General features: G+C 42.2%; 1 protein-coding gene across 1 annotated transcript in view; it reads left to right on the top strand.

The window, feature by feature from the left end:
• cdk19 (cyclin dependent kinase 19) overlaps nt 1-15,128 on the top strand; it is a 62,006-nt gene that overhangs the window by 3,986 nt on the left and 42,892 nt on the right. The gene's annotated exons all lie outside the window — the stretch shown is intronic.

The following is a 15,128-nucleotide window of genomic DNA, read 5'->3' as shown; positions in this document are numbered from 1 at the left end:
TAGACACAACTTTGGATTTATCTGGATTTATTTTTCAGACATGCAACTTGCTACCTGCTAATCACTGCTTTGTGCTGGGACTCTAACCTGATGGTATCATAGTTACATGACTGGCTGTCAATGTAAAACACGACACACAGAAACCAATGCAGTGCAAACAAAAGAACATACCAAGGGAGTGGCATGGAAACAGAGGACACATACCGTAGTATGACAGGTTTAACAGTTCCATGTGAAGTACTACAACACAATAACACAGAACCACAGCCCCACCCTGTACTGAAGAAGGCATTGGAGTATGTTGAATTGGCTTTTACCAGGCCAAAGAAAAACTTAAAAATGGACTTGGAAAGTGCAAGTTTAAAACAAAAAAAAATGTTTTCTTTTTTAAATTATTTTTTCCAGACATCGTATGCCTTTATTTTATAGGACAGTGGAGAGAGACAGCAAAGCAGGGAGAGAGAGTGGGGGAATGATTACAGTGTAGTCTCGGTTTGGAGTAGAACCAATGATGTCATGCTACTCTTGAATGATGCAATGTTTGTATTGTTATGTCCAGTTGCTTTTATTATTGTTGTTGCACCAGACTGAATCAGCAGGTGACACCTGTTCAGCTTCCAGTGCTGGTCCAGTTCACCTTCCCTTTACACACAAATGTTCCCTCACTTCAGACCTCAACAGCACTCTAGATTTTAAAAATCCATCTGTGATGCAGAACAGAAAATATTATTGTAACCATGACAACCACGGTCCGGTACCGGCATGCTGCCTCAGGAGCACTATTTCTGGAGACACTCCAGTGGGTCGACGGTCGTTCAGGTTGGAGGACTAGTTGTCCTTTTCAGTTAAACACTGGATATGTCTTCCTGTCGTGAACCAGGAGCCATATTTGGCTTTGTGTCTCCTCCTGTAACTTCCCTGTCCTGTTTACGTATGTGTATGTATACTGCATATTGTGTTACCAAGTCAGTTACATTCAAGGAGAATGATAATCAAATCAAGATATAAAGCAGCAAACCACTCCATAATCCAAAGTCAATTTATTTATTTTAACCATCTATATGAGTTGTTGGATGGACTTGGCCTCTCATGTGGTTTCCAACTAGCACTCAGCTTTGAGTGTGTAGTATTTGTGATGGGGGTGGTGCTGCCTGAGGGCCAGTCAGCGTGCCACTCAGCCGTTCCTCTCAGAGGCTGCAGATAGAGAAAGAATGTGGCCCCCTTTGACAGGCTGCTGGGCTGTTATGTAAGAGGCTCTGGTTTCCACTATAACATGTTCACCTGGAGAGAGAGGGTATGAGCCATATGGTGCAAACACTGCCAGCGACACTGTACAAACACTCCCCTGTAATGAGCAAACCTTTTGTATACTACATTTTCGGCACATTAACATTTGCATCCACATTCAACAGCCGACACGATGTTGCCTAGTCACAGTTCCTCTTTCTCCCAGCAACGAGCCGCAAGTTGCCCGCGGCTTGTTTTTGATAATTTAGTGGGGTGTGGTGAAATTATCCACAGAGAGATGTTATTATTTTTGAAGACATACAATGACATTAAAACACGTTTAAGAGTTTATTGAATGTTTGACAGCGGAATGATCATAAAGCAGCAAACCAGTGACTTTGACTGTTCCAGCCCCACGTGAACTGCAAATGATGTAACTTCTCACTGTACAGAGCAGAACCAGTGTCTGGCAGTCATGTCAGTACTAAATGTAATATCTGTGGTGAATGGGTGAGGCTACACAGAGCCAGTCTCGATGAAAGAGGGCTAAGGCCGGAGACACAGCAAAGTGACAAGCACTAACCTGAAGCTGATCATACATCAGCCAGCGTGTTGTGGTTACAGCTGTCACCACCACCTCAAAGTACTTCCTCAATAGAACCGGCGTCGCTTCTCAGTGAAGTGAAGAACATTCAGTTCTGGGTTGGTCTTCTTCTGCTCGCTGGCAATCAGATCAATACATGCAGTACATCTGTGGTCATGCACACGTGTGAAGCATTTTAATGTAAATAGATAAAGCAAAGGTCACAGGGGCCTGTGCCTTAATAGTTTTTGTTTATTATTTTATCATTGTTATCATTATTTGAGCGGCAGTGGCTCAGGTGGTAGAGCGGGTCGTCCAATGATCAGAGGGTTGGCAGTTCGAATCCCGTTCTGTCCCGGTTGCTGTCCCGTAGTGTCCTTGGGCAAGACACCGACCCACCTTGCTCCTGATGGGTCGTGGTTCGCGCCTTGCATGGCAGCTTCCGCCATCAGTGTGTGAATGTGTGTGTGAATGGGTGAATGCGATATACTGTAAAGCGCTTTGGGTATCGTTCAGGTATAGTAAAGCGCTATATAAATACAGACCATTTACCATTTAAAGCACTTTTGGCTGCTTTTTGGTATGAAAAGTGCTCTAAATAAAGTTTTATTGATTGAAAGTAAACAACACTGACACAGAGCCTGAGGTTTGCACTGCTAACCCTAAGCCTTAAATGGAAGCTCAGTTGAACAGCTACAATTTACAACTGTCAAAACCAAGAGCCTTAAATCCGTCTGAAAAAAGTTACATGTGGTCAAGGGTGCTAGTTGGACAGTGAAAATCCTCAGCAGGCCAGACCAGTCTCATTTTTGGTTCACCCTCAGTAGACTGTGTCCCGTGAAGGAATAGGATCGGCCTTGGATCTAGACTGCTCAGTGAGTGGCAGAGAGGCTGAGCTGAGACAAAACCAGATAGATATTCATTCTTTCGCCTCTAACTTTCGCCTCACCTTTCACCTTTCAGCGGCTAGGAAATGGCATAGAAAAGAAAAAAGAAAAAAATCTTAATCCACCTGACAGCTGACTATGCAAAGGACCTTTAGATACAAAAAAGCAAAACTTGGTTTGAGAGTTGAGGTGGTTAGACTTTAACACCATACAACAAAACACATTGGAATTAAACAAGTATTATACATTATCTTCCTTATGTGAGTAATAAGCTGTGGCAGATTGTTTCCCAGATGTAGAGCAAAGCTGAAGAATGAGCTGCCTTGTTATAGGCTTTTGTTGGGGTTGTTTTAATCCTTTCGTGACATTTCCTGAAGCTGCCTCACACTGAGGCCATAATGAACAACAGTAGGTTTGATTTAAGTCTGGCTTTTTTGCATTCACAGCAACACATTTAAATAAATGAAAACATTTGAATACATTAGATCAGATAGGCAATATAGGACACTGTTTTAAAAGGAGTGCAACTGGTGCCCCGGTTGGTTGGACTGGAACAAAACTTGGCCAAGTGTGTGTTCATCAGTGCAAATAATATTTCCTATCAGTATTATTTTTTACTACTGTATAAACAAGTCAAGACTGAAGGCAGAATGATGAAGAGAGTTAGAGCGCTAACAGTTCACGTTGTTGATTTAACAACATAATTGTCATTGCATGCAGACCAAGCTGTCAGACCAGTTTTTAAGTATATTGAATTGTTTGTTGTAATGTTGCACAGCCTTTCATGTGTAAACATGATCTAAGATAAGCTGCAGGCCTGGGAACACTTTTCCTCAACAGATATTTTGGGTATGTTCACATAATGTGGTAGGGACAGCTGATCACCAGAAGAAGGCAGTGAATGAAGGAGATGACGCACCTTGTCCTGTTCAGATGACGGTATAAAAGTTGAAACAACTTAATTCTCAACAAAATGATTTAGATATATAGAGACAGAGTGTTGGACAGAGAGCTTGTATAAGTATGTTTACATGACAGTTGAAATACCAATTATGGACTTAATGAGTCTATAAATGAACAACTAAAGTGCATGTAAACGCGGCCGTCTGATTAAGATTAGATTTATCCAGATCCAACTAAAATACCCAGACAATACGATTGGAAACTGATTTTCTTTTCCATGAATATGCCCTAATCTGACAAAGTGTAGCATAGAAACGCTCCAGCGACGAAACGCTCAACGAGCTACGAGCGTAGCATGACTTGGCTTTGAATGTAAACGCACTGTATGTTGTTCTTGGACTCTGCAGGAGCCATTCTCCCAGTTTGAGTATTCCCTCCTCTCTGTTTCTTCTCTCAGCCCTTTGGTATTTCTCAAGTTCCTGGTGCTCCTTCCTCCTGATGTAGGCAGCTGTCCATAGGGATACTGTACATCTATCACCCCAGTCTTCCTCTGCTGTTTGTCCACCTCTGGTTGGTTCACCATCACCACTTTGTCAGTCCTGTCTCTGAAAGTCCCACAGGATCTTGACCTCGGTCATTCTCGACCACCTTCAGATTGTGTCCCATTCGGACCTCGGCACTTCTAGTTCCAACCCGTACTCGGCACAGATGTTCCTGTATTCTATACGCCGGCAGCCACTTGGTTATGGTGTTTGCCCTGCCTGCTATAGCATCTAACTCCCTGTCGTTATGTGCTGGATGGTCTCAGGGGCATCTTTACCCAGTCTGCACCTGGGGTCCTGCCTGTTGTTGTTGTTGGCTTGTAGAGTTGTTTTCCACAGCACCACTGAGTTCCTGATGAAGGCTCAGGTTCCTGTTGGAGTTGTAGAGTTTCAGCTATACCACGATCCATGTGTGAGGCATCGAGTCGTCAGCTTCTTGTAGTCAGAGCAGGCGGTGCACAGAGGCCTTACAGTCCTGAGTGACTGCTCTGTCTATCAGCGCCTGGTGCTTTGCACCTCAGCTGTCCTTACCAATTCCCTTCTAGGCCCCGCTCATGTACTGAGCCATGTAACACTGATCTTTACTGCTTTGATGTCCGATAAGACCCCCGATGTTGGTCTGTATTCAACTATGAACCAAACACCACTCATGGACCACTTCTCTGGAATAATATGTTCTTTGCCATGTCAAACCATTCTCTCCTTATTTCGCTCACAGTGTGATCCTGTGATCTCACACTGTTTAACAATGTTTGATCGCTGACTTGCAAACTTGAACGTGTCATGTTCTTGCTCACTTGAACTCAATGATGAGCCGGTTAGCTCTCGATGGTTAGAAGTCAAATTCAAAGCTCACTCTGACATAACCCAACAATAAGCACAGTGATTATGACACAGTCTCGCCAAAATATCGAACAAGATAAAAGTATGAAACGATGACATTTTATAAACTTTGTTTGTTAGCAGCATAATGTCCAGAATGCAGCATCAAGACTCTGGAACCAAAAGAAGAGATCACATCTCCCCTGTACTGGCCTCTCTTCACTGCTTACCTGGAAAGTATAGGATTGATTTTAAGATGCATGGACTAGCACCAGGTTACATTTCAGAATTGCTAACTCCCTATTTCACCTCAGATCCACCGACAATAATTTCATTCCACTTACAAAGTAAAGAGGTGACAGATGGTGCTGGTCTGACATTATGGAATAGTTTGCCACAAACAGTTAGATCATCAACTTTCATTGATATATTCAAAACCCGGCTAAAACCCATCTCTTTGCCATCGCATATGATTCAGCTTCATGATAACTCTCTACCATCCTCTGCTCCTCATACTTTATCTTTTATTATTTGTTAACTGTTTATGCTCTCTCCTTTCTCCTCTCTCTCCTTTTATATTCTCCCATTTTGTTCGAATATTTATTCAAGTTTTGTGCTGAGTATATCTCTTGTAAAGTACTTTGCTCAACGAGACTGGAAACCATGAGGTGGTGATTCTTGTTATTTTAGGCTCTGTTTTAGTGAATTCAACTTGAATGACAAAGGTTGCCGGATGAATGAATCAGGTGAAAGCCATTTGCTTGGTTCAGGGTAAAGTTTTCGGTTCCCTCTCAACCTCTGCGTTCAGGCCGGTGTCAGGTTGCCTGCTCACCGACTTCTCCGTCTGGTTCTGAGCAGCAGCTTCTCTGCCAAACAGGACGGAGGGTGTGAGTCACGGCTGTGGAGACTCAACTTGTTGTTGCAGTATTGTGTTATTTGACACTAAGTCATTACCTGACAGATCTCACATGTGTGTGTATGTGTGTGTGTGCACTAGGTAGATGTATTGTCATTCATTCAGCTTAGGAACAGGGCTGTAAATTCTCAGTGTCATAATACTCGCATAAGCACGCGATGCTCGGTGGTTAAAGCAGCATGGTTGATTTACTTTGTCTTTTTGGGTTTGATAGAACAATTGTTACTTTGTAAAGTTCCTCCATCGTTTGCTTGTTTTTTGTTTGTTTGTTTTTAATCCACCCTGCACGGAAACTAGAAATAAGACAAGATGTTTTTTATCCAGAATTATCAAACCACACCATGACAGTCTCTCCTGGGAAAAGCAGGCAGAAGCATCATGGGGGAATTTTGCTTTTGTCACCTAATAAATGATGAATCTTTACAAATAACCCTTACTTGAACAGTAGTGTCATGTTCCAGCTCTGTAGGGAACTTATTTGTAGGCAAAAGGGAATGAAATGTAAATGAATTCACATTGTTTGAATAATGTTGTAAAAGTGTGTTCCAGTATTATTGGAATAAAGATGTGCGACCTGAACTCTCTTTGGGAGAAATGTGTCCTCCAAAGAGCTGAAAGTATGCTGAACCACGGCCATGTTCTTAGTAATGAATGTGCACTAATGCCACCAGGCCGACACTACGCGCTGCCTCCCAGAAAGACCAACCGGTAGGCCAGGTCATTTGTTCCCTCAGTGGTCATGCTGTTAAAAGCAGAGCTGACTGTATGATCTTTTTTATTCTTTATCATTGTTATTTATTCTGCTGTCTGCATTGTTCATTGCACTTTATTGGCAAATTGCCTTCTTTTAGTTTTATTTATCTCCTATGTCTCATCATGCTACCTCCATTACGTTTGTTAGGTTGTGTGAATGACTGTATGTGTATGGCCAAGGTGGACTCTAGGAACTGAATTAATAAAGTCTTCTATATCTGTATCTGTGCTATCAGAGAATATCAAGGATGTTAAAGGCCTGATTGCAGAAGACCGAAATCTGCCATTGATTTAGTTGATAGTCGCTGAGTGATAGGAGCACTCAGGTTCTCAGTATAAGGACAGGGTTCATGGATGTCAGAGTAGAGGAGTGAACTGTGTTTAATGTGGATTGTTGAAGTTTAGCCAATACTTAATCAGGTTATTAAGGTCAGTCGCTACACCGGACCGGCTTTGATCCATTCCTGAACTATTAGTCTGGAGATACCAAAACACTACTGCAGTTAAAACTATTAGGATATTGATACATTTTAATGCTTCCATGTTGGGCCACAGCCAGAGCTGCAGCCATCCTGTTTCCAGATTTAACCTCTTCTGCCTCTTTTTCTGAAGGAAGCTCAGATATTATCTGCACATCTGCAGTAAGATGCTGCAGATGTTTTATCAGTCTGTGGTGGCAAGTGCGCTGTTCTATGCTGCAGTTTGCTGGGGAGGCAGTATTAGACACAAGGACGCAAAGAGACTGGATAAATGAGTTAAAAGCTGGCTTTGTGATTGGAGACAGGTTGGACACACTGAGGGAGGTGGTGGTCAGATGCACACTGAAGATGTTAGGGGTCATTCTGAACAGCTCGGAGTCAGATCATCCACTTCATAACACCTTAATGGACCAAAACAATGGCAGTGGTGGACGGCTCCTCTCTCTTGGCTGCAGGGCGTAGAGCTGTAGAAGATCCTTTGTAGCTCAGCCATCAGGCTTTTTAATTCTTCTGGAAATGGTAGATGGGATGACAGACAAATTAATTTCCCTTTGGGGATTAATAAAGTAATTCTTATTCTTAAAATTTAACAGAAACATTCACTGGGACTGATGAACTAATTAGATTTTGATGGTCAAAGTTCAAGGGTGTGGTGTGGATGATGTGGAAGTTTTTAGCTATAATCCAAGACATTACACATTGGTAGTGGTTATAAAAAAAAAAAAGTTAAAGGGACAACGAGGAGTTTCTATTCGGTTATAAAAAAAGTCTCACGTTAATGTGGATGAATCTCCGCTACCCACACTTGTTAATGGGCCCATTTTCGATAAATATATCGTTCTGTCTCTATCGTTATTTTGTTATTATTAGTGGTGGCGGAAATGCTGGTCGAGCCGACCAGCGTTTCCTTCGTGGCGAGTCATGAGAATAACGCAGCCGAATTGCCATTTATGGTCGGAACTACGGCGGTATGTGAACCTCTTTGAACCTCTGATTTTAATTATTGATGAATGAAAACATGAGTCCGTCTTGCGCCGGTCAAATAATTTTACGGTGCGCGCAGAGGCTCATAAATGTAGTGTGAAAACGCTTCGCTTTTCCAAAACTCCTCGTTGTCCCTTTAAAAGATTTTACCTTTTTTTCCCCACATAACTTCCTCACATGACAAATGGTGACATTGATAAAGTAGTAGGTGATAACAGAGGTCTAAAAGCGTACTAGGGGAATGTGGATGTGGTCATGGGCTTGACAGTAAATGTCCCCAAAACTTGGCCAAACACACAACTCCATGAATCGAAATCATGGACTATACGTAGGTCTGAGCAGAGCAGGCTTCACTTTACTTGTCTCCTGAACATTACATTCACCAGAAGCTGGTCTCACTGAAGAAAAAATAAAAACTTCTCGGCATACCCAGTAGAACAAAGGAGTCTTTGTGTCTTCCAAACCACCACCTCACTTCGTTTCGCAAACTGTGCAGCTCAGCAAATGGCATGCCACATGCGGCCAAGCTGAGGCGGGAAGGGTGGAGAGAGGTTGGTTTGGCTGCATTGTGTTTTTGGTCTTGCAGTTTTTTTCCATGTTCATGTTGGTATTCCCCTATTAGCTTGGACAAATGATTAACAAAACATTTGTAATCAATAGCTAATCCAAACAAATCCAAAAAACAACCAGTGTTCAGTCAGACATTAGATCAAACATGTTTTAAAACCTTTTAATGGTGAAGATCTAGTGCTTTACTCTGTCATGTATTACTGTAGATGGAGCTGTGATTTATGAGCAGCCGGTCTAGCAATTTATAGACATTAACTTGACTCTTGGCAAAGTTGTTGTGGACTAAATATTTTATAGTCATTTTATAATCAAAACAATCAAATAATTTCCAGGCTGTCAGCTCTTGATGACAGCCTGGCGAGATGACTTCAACCTGCCTGGCAAAGACCTTGTGTTTGACAGATTCAGCTATAAATCGACAAGAAAAACACAACAGTTGAGATTCCAACTCAAGATAATCTCCAAAACATTATGTTTGGCCTATATCCATTTTGACTGTTGGTGCATGTATTTACACTTAAAGCAGAAGTAAGCGATCCGGTCGTTTTCGCTAATGCTGCGTTCGAGGCAGGCTTTTGAAATCGTAAATTACAGCTTCAAGTCACAACTTACGACTTTGTAGCGTTCCAGGCAACCCACTCGTGTTTTTCCGACCTGTTTTACCTGTGAAAGTCACTATAACGGCCACTCGTAACTTCCGACCCGTGAACTCCTACCAGATCAAACTGATACAACTTCACAGGACGGAAAAACACGAGTCTATGAGTTTCCTTGAACGCACCATAACAGTTCTCGTCCCTACGTCGCCACATTCACGGCGTCCCTTGGCTGCACACACAGCCCTGCATGCCGTTCTCTCTCCTCATTGGATAAAAACTGTAGGATACGATAAGTGACTGACAGACCCGTGTTTCGGTCCAAACACTCTATGTAAGTGATTGCTGTCGGAAGATTATTTAAGACTTATATTAACACAAATATATCACTTACTTCTGCTTTAAAGACCGGGTAAACCAAGAATAAATATGTGTTTTAAGTTTATAATACCACAGGAAAACATATTATTAACCACTCTGTCAAATTTGGAGGACTAAAAAAGTCGTTAAGTATATAAAATAATGCATCAAAGTTGTCAATAAATGAGCAATTTTCTCTGCTTCGGACGGTGGGGGCATGTCGCGATATGGTCATGCTGCAGGCAAAGAAACCACGCCCCATGGCAGGAGAGCTGGACTTCACTGAACGTCTCTGATTCAAGACCTACACATGTAGGCTACACGTCTTTGAAAGTGACCTCAAACACACTCCACCACACACCCCAGTCCTCAGCACTGACACAGCTGATAAACCTTCAGGAAATATTTCTTACCTTCACTCTTGGTGTCTAAAACAGTCACAGCAGCAGCAGTCATCCAGCTGCAACAGGTTATAATCCACCATGCTGCTCTGTTTACATCTCGTTACCGGTCAGCGTGCTTCAACCATTTGCATTGTGTGAAAAAAATAAAGTTTTTAGCTAACGTTAGCTTAGCTTTAGCTTCAAGTGTCCTGACAGGAGAAGCATTAGCAGAGACAGTGAATTATCTCTGGACCTGGTACCGAGTCCAGACCCGGTCCAGACCGCCCGGCGCCCGTGACACACGGCGTCAGAGCTGATCAGCAGCCGTGTCCCGGTGGGAGGAGACCGGGGGGAAACAACACGGTGGAGCCGGGATCAGAAACAGACCGGGGGAAACAACACAGTGGAGCCAGGAGGCTACGGCTGCTACCGCGGCTAAAAACTTTGTTTTTTCTTTCACATAATGCAAACGGAGGAAACGGGCAGACCGCGAGTAACGATCAAAACGGGAATAATATCGATCGGTGGATTAATAAACTGTTGGTGCTGGATGATGCTGCTGCTGCCTGTTTTAGACACCAGAGTGAAGGTAAGAAATGGTTTGATCAGCTGTGTGTCCGCTCGGACGTGTGGTGGACTGAGACCACGGCGGAGTTTTTTTTTCTTTCTTTTCTTTTTACGGTGTTTTCCGTCCGTGATTGTACAGTATGGCTGGTCTGGTCTCCCGTGTTTGTGGATGAGAGGAGGCTGTTTGGTCGGACAGTGTGTTAATGAGGGAGACTCTGGTCAAAAGACGGTGTTGTAGCTGCTGCTGCTGCTGTTGTATGTGTGTGTGTAACGTGAGGGATCCTCGGTGTGTGAGACCGGAGGAGTCAGCCTCTCTCCCCGCGGTGACTGCTGTTTATCACGGTGTGAATACGTTAACGTTAGCACTGTAAACTAACTCCTTATGGAACAAGACAGTAGTGGTCTCCCCTGTGTGTGAACATCAACTACGTGTAGTTAGCTGGCTGTTAACACGTGTTTCAGCTAGACTGAAGTGCAAGTGGGACGGAAAACCTCGGAAGTCAGTTGGCTGAATGTATTTATATGTAGAGCGGAGCAGGGGGCGGGTTTATGTGAGTATGGCCGCTTTACGTAAAGCGGCCTTCGACTTAAGCCCGCCCATTCAAAACCTGCACACAGAACAGTCTCTGAGGCCTAGCTCCTCAAGGAAATGATGAATGGCAAAAATACTTTTTACATGTTTTGAGGGACACATTTAAGGCCTAATTAATATGATAAGAAGAAAATTACTGAATTTGGTTTACCCGGTCTTTAAGGATCAGAATAACATTTCATTAATTTTCTGACTGGAGAAATATCAGACAGTATTAACTCACAGCTCAGTGTCTGATATAGTCTTTCATCTGGTAGTGCGCCTGTCATTTAGTCTGAGTCTTTCTGCTGTGGCTACTGGCTCTGTTGTCATGGCTCTGTCTATCCAAACCTTCCTGTCACTCTCCGGTTAACCCCCCAGCTTCTATGATCAGATCATGAGACGTTTTCAAAGTGCTGTAACAAAAAAAAAAAAAAACAGGTCATCTGGAGCGCTACTCAAGTTCCCTCAAAAGTGCAGATTTAAAACTCTCTTCCAGTTTTTTTGTTTGACCTTGATAGATGGATAAAACTGGAGATATGATAGTTTTAATTTGATAGTACAAACTAAGATATTTATCTGAGCATAAAAGTGGGATGGGATGTGTACGTGCCCTTCTTTTCCCTATAAGAGGGGCACGGTTGCTGGTCTCCAGTGTTTGGACGCGTGCAAGTTAGTTACAAACAAAGAGTGTCCAAGGCGAGGTTCCAGTGCTATAAAACACACATTGGCGCGGTAGGACACAAAACCACACAAAGACACGTTCAAAACTGTATGCCTTCGACCAGCACACCTGGTAGGCTGATTGTCCTGGCTTAAATAACCCACCGTGACCCGTAGTGCATCATGCACTTGGTGTCAACGGAAGTTGTCACAATAAAACCCGCCAACATTTAAATAACAAAATAAAAGCGCAAATGGCTCCTACAGGATGGACAGGCATTGCATTTCTTTTGATATATTCGTCTTTTTTTCGTCCTTTTACAAAACAGAAATAGTGGTAGAATCAGCTCAATTCAGATTTAATGTTTTTTGTGTATTTTTAGGCCCAATATGTTAAGAAAGTAGATTAAAGTAAAAAAGTAAAATTAAAAAAAAATGTTAAAAAAAGGTCAGGTAATATAGGTCAAGTGTGCTGGAAATGTGGCGTATAAAAAGGTATTTTAAAAATGGCCAAAACAGGTTCAGACCCCTTAGGGTTAAAAGAAAACAAAAAAAGACAGTGCCGAGGTTAGTGTGTCATCACAGATCACACATTTAGGGCTGGGTACCGAACTTCGGTTCTTTTGTGGCACCGACCGAAACGCTTCGGTAGTACCGAGTATCAAAACATGCCTCGTCTTTCGGTGCCAAGTTTCGGTACCCAGAGGTTAATCACGTGATCAAGATCTGATAATACTGCCGGTGATCAGCTGTAACATTACGTAGTTGCTGCATGCATCGGGTGACCCGTTCCTCTTCAAGTCCTGTCCAGGGCGTCCGGGTTTTTTATATTTCATGAAAACGTCCGGTTTTGATTGTTTTTCATGTGCTTAAATTGACTGGCGCTTTGCACAGAAAACTCCGGTATTTTGTTGCGTTTGACGTAATTCCCGAGAGGCTGCCTCTCCGTGCGGCACAAAAGTTTTTTGCCTTGAAGGGTTTATGTGGTTTGCTAAGGGTCCCTCTTAATCTGTGAGGGATGTGTACATCAGTTGGACTGATACTTTTGTCTTGTTTCCTTTTCAAACACTTTGGTTTGGTTAACCCTGAGGACGTTGCTTTACACCTGTCTGACCACTCATGTTCCTTTAAGCAGAGTCTGTGTGTTCTACTCCGTATGTAAGTATGTAAATAAGTACTTTATTTATATAGCGCCCTTCCCAGTACGAATACACAGCGTGCTTCACAGCGTACATAAAAACCATAATACAATAAATAGCAATACGCGAATAAAAATAGAAAGTATACTGTACATGTTACAAAGGAACAGCAAAGATAAAAACACAGGAAAACATGATGTGGCACTTGACCGGCCGTAATGTAAACGTGCGGGGGGCCGGGGGGGCCCTGCGCAGAACGATCCTGTCTAGGAGCTGTCCATGGTTACTTAACCAAAAGTCTCTTGAAATATCAAACAAAGAGAACTATGGACTGTGGAAGTTCGAATAGTCAAAATACAGAAGTTATCATGACGTGAACCTGTTGCGGTAAAAAAAAAAAGACTGTTGATTCGGTGGAATCCCGGCTTTACGGGCGGGGGTATACTTTACGGCCCAGTGTGTGTTTCTCAAAGAGACAAAATATCAACATCTTACCAAGGTTAGCCTTTGTATCACCGGCTTCTGTCATGCTGGTTATGGTAAACTAAAATGAATGACCCCAATAGCACTGCTCTCTACAAGTTGAAATATGGTCTATTTACAATGTACCTACTGTCACCAGGAAACAGGTGCTGGTTTAGTGGTTAACTTAAGCTTTGCCTAAATATTAACAGTAAACAATTCAGGCTCATGATGTCATTTGATAGCAAAACAAATGTCAACACCAACAGCTTACCTTAGCCACATTGGCTCTCCATTACCTGCAGCAATAGCCCCAAAACAATAGAATCAGATTTCAGAAAGAACCGTTCTTTTTTTTTTTTTTCACAATTTCTTTATTGATTTTCCATTTTAATGAACAAACGTTCATACACATAACAACAACAATATAACACATAAAAACAGAAACAAAAACCCTTCTAACCCACCCTCCTCCCACCCACAATAAGATCTACGGTAAATAAAAGTTTTGATAACAGTATCAAAATGTGCATTCCATATTTAGCCTGTATACATTCCTGTGAACATCAATATGCAATTATGCACAGAAACATTTATTCAAAACAACATAGGTCCACAATTCAGTCCATCTCTTCATCTCTATTTCTACTTCACAGTACTAATACTCCAGCCATGGAACCATTATTGAGCCATTTTAAGATCATAAAGGTGGTGGCAACAGATCTTGTCCAGTTCTAGGTTGCACATTCAGATTATTCATGAAGGTTAGGAAAGACGACCACATCTTGTTAAAGTCCTCAACTTTTCCTCTTGCCATGTACGTCAGTTTTTCCAGTGCCAAATTAGATGACAGCTCTGTAATCCATTGGCCCACGGTAGGTCCCTGAATCTCCTTCCATTTTAAGGCAATCACACGTTTAGCTTGCAACAGACAGAAATTAATTAGTTTACGTTTTTTCACCGTCACTGGGAAATTCTCAGGATATATGTGCAACAAACATATCTTAGCTTCAACTGGAACAACCTCTTCTGTGAGTTTAGAAATTAAGTCAAGAACCTCGTTCCAGAATATCTGCAGTTTTTGACAGCTCCACATACAATGTAGCAGGGTACCAACTTCTTCCATACATTTGGTGCAGTAGTCAGGAATATTGGGATCAAAGCGGTGCAATTTAACAGGTGTAATATAAGTTCTAAGCAACCATTTATACTGTAGGAGTTTGCATCTTGTGTTTATAGTTTGAGTTTGAGCCAAAAGACATGCCTTCTCCCAGTCCTCTACACTAATGTCTGATTGAAGATCATTTTTCCATGCAGATAGATAAGAGAGAGAGTTTTCTTTAGAACCTGCTAATAGCAAACGATAAAAGATGGATATTTGACCTCTGCCCTGTAGATTGTTTACCATGAGTCGTTCAATAGTAGAAAATGAGGGTTCTGAGGTAGTTTTAATTTGGGAGTATATGAAGCTTCTTAGTTGCATGTGCTTAAAATGATGTTTCCCAGGTAGGTCAAATTTATTCTTTAATTGTGAGAATGACATTAAAATGCCTTCTTCATAAAGATCTTTTATTTTGCTTAATCCTCTCTCCATCCATTGTCTAAATCCCATGTCACGCCTCCCAGGAGTGAAGTTTTCATTTCCCCATATAGGTGTGAAACAAGAAAGTTTGGGGATGTCATTTAAAAAGGTGTGGGCTTCATGCCATACTATCAGAGTG

The sequence above is a fragment of the Trachurus japonicus genome, chromosome 24, assembly GCF_045865225.1.
Source record: "Trachurus japonicus isolate A0001 chromosome 24, Traja_1.0".
Lineage (NCBI taxonomy): Eukaryota > Metazoa > Chordata > Actinopteri > Carangiformes > Carangidae > Trachurus > Trachurus japonicus.
This window is presented reverse-complemented; position numbering and strand designations above follow the sequence as displayed.